This window comes from Octopus sinensis, unplaced genomic scaffold (genome assembly GCF_006345805.1).
Source record: "Octopus sinensis unplaced genomic scaffold, ASM634580v1 Contig18745, whole genome shotgun sequence".
Lineage (NCBI taxonomy): Eukaryota > Metazoa > Mollusca > Cephalopoda > Octopoda > Octopodidae > Octopus > Octopus sinensis.
Window position 1 is genome coordinate 310708 of NW_021835992.1, and position 2363 is coordinate 313070.

At 36.0% G+C, this 2363-nt stretch overlaps 1 pseudogene; it reads right to left on the minus strand.

The window, feature by feature from the left end:
- Positions 1 to 217: 217 nt before the first annotated feature.
- Positions 218 to 858, minus strand: LOC115231622 (annotated as a pseudogene).
- Positions 859 to 2363: the final 1505 nt, after the last annotated feature.

A 2363-nucleotide genomic window follows, 5' to 3' on the forward strand; every position in this document is an offset into this window, starting at 1 on the left:
TAAAGTCCATTTCTTTTTCAAAAGAATATTTCCCGGTTTGATTAAAGCAGTGTGATCTTCCTTCACAACTCTCAATGTCCCAAAATATAAAAATGTAGTTAACGGTTAGTGCTTTTAGTCAGTTATTATGTATTTCTAGTGATCTCTATATAATAATCATAATTATGACTAGAAATAAGTGAAAAACAAAAATAATCATAACTAAAAATAGGAAAAATCAAAGCTGTCCACACTGTGAAATGACGACATTAGTCTTGGGCTTATTATTAGGCCCAACTGGCATATTCTCCACTTTTTTGAGAACCAGAATACCCTCAAGAATACGCCCTTTAAATAAAACAACAAAAATACCAAAAACGACATGTTTCTTATCCAAATAAGTGCAATCAGCACAAGTAATAAAAAATTGACACCCATTCGAATCCTTTCCACTGTTGGCCTACAAACCTCCCCCAAAACAAGACCATCGACAACACCCCCGCCGACGAATGTGACCCCCCCAAGTCTTCATCGTTGAACTCCCCTCCATAAATAGAAAAGACTCCCGTTCCGTCCCCCTTTATAAAGTCCCCTCCCTGGACCATAAAGTCCTTCATGACCCTGTGGAAGGTCGAGTCCTTGTAGCCGACAGGGACCCCGTCCTTTTTGAACTCTCCTGTACAGAATTGTCTTTTATTTGTATAAATATATAGACCTAAAATTTTCGGCTGTTTTTGGTGTTTTGTGGGCATAAAGTTCAAATTTGATACGACCTGCTTCCTGTCGATATTAAATGTGGGAGATTACATATGAGCCGATTTTTATATCAAAAAACACCACTGGATTATCCGGATGAGCTAAATTGTCGAACACTGACATTAATCTAACCACACACAACAAAAATAAAACAATAAAATCTATTAAAAAACAAATTAAATTTATAATTAAATTAATCAATTCCAAATTTTAATACCAATAAGTTTTTTTCCTAACAGTCTCATCTTTAGGCACTCCAAGAGAATCCTTAATATCATCCTCCACCAAATTCAGTGTTGGCTTGTAGCTCACAAAAGTGACCGTCCGGGGATCACAGTCCTTAGCCCCCTCCTTGTACTCCTCCGGCACAATATAGCCGTAGGAGGGGTCCAATATCTCCCAGGCTGATGCCGGGATTGGGATGTGGGCTCCGGTCGTGGAGGAGACTCGGATGAGGTCTCCGTCTTCCGTGTATCTCCACGTCACCGCGGTCCCTTTCCTGGTATTTACCATCGTTGGAATACTTTTCAATTGGATCCACCAGCTGTATGTCCTCCACTACTGAAAGAGGCATTTCTCTGGCATGACAATATCCGGGGGATTTATCCGAAGAACCAATTATTTCATATTTCTATAAATTAAATTATGTTTTAATTTATATATATTTAATTAATAAATTATATTTAAATAGTTTACCAGGTGGAGTCCACGAACATAACACCAATTTCTTTCTGGAAATATCGTAGTCACTGTCCCCTGCTTTCCCTTGTCTTTTCCTACCAATATTTCAACCTACTGAACTTAGTATTGCTATATCTGACTATATCTCCTCTGAAGATACTCCATTTAATAGGTTTAATGACTTGAAATTTAAACGTCAAATTTTTGTTGTTATTCACAAATTCACTTGTCCATGGTCGGCAATTGCTGTAATAAAAAAAGCGTTTCCCGGTCTGAATTTGTCCCCTGATTGGTCGGACATAGCATTTCCTGAATGGTTCATAGGCTACTCTGTAAATATAGTGTTTAAGCCATCTCATCCCGTCAGTTGGTACTGGATTTGATCGTAGTAATTTAGCCGACATGTGAGTGTCACGAGACTATATTTAAATTGAATTTACTTTTATTTAATATAAATAGTTAAACTATAAATTAAAATATATTTTTTGTAAAAAATTTAATAAATGACAACTATTGTAGAAAAATAATAGTTATATTCTCACAGTGCAGAACAATGAAAACTGTCTTTGATTGTGACTGCTTCATACAATAATTGACATTAATTGAAGATAAAAGTAAACTAGGAAATATTATGAGTAACCATCATGTTGGTTGATCAGCAACATCCGAATATTTGATTTGGGGCAATCACAAAGAAGATTGGTTGTCACTAGCAATAGAGATTTCAATCCGTTGTGGGTTCTTAGTGTTTTTTTTGAAGTGAATATGCGTATATTTTCAAATTTTTGTCGGTTGATGAAATGTTGTGGCCATCAATCGATTTCTAATACTGTAGTGTTAAAATAAGATTGCTGAATATGTTTTAAACTGTCTAGACTAGCTTTCCCAACCTTTTTGTGCTCGCGGTACTTAAAACCAGGGTTTTTTTCTTGCGGCACATATTAATT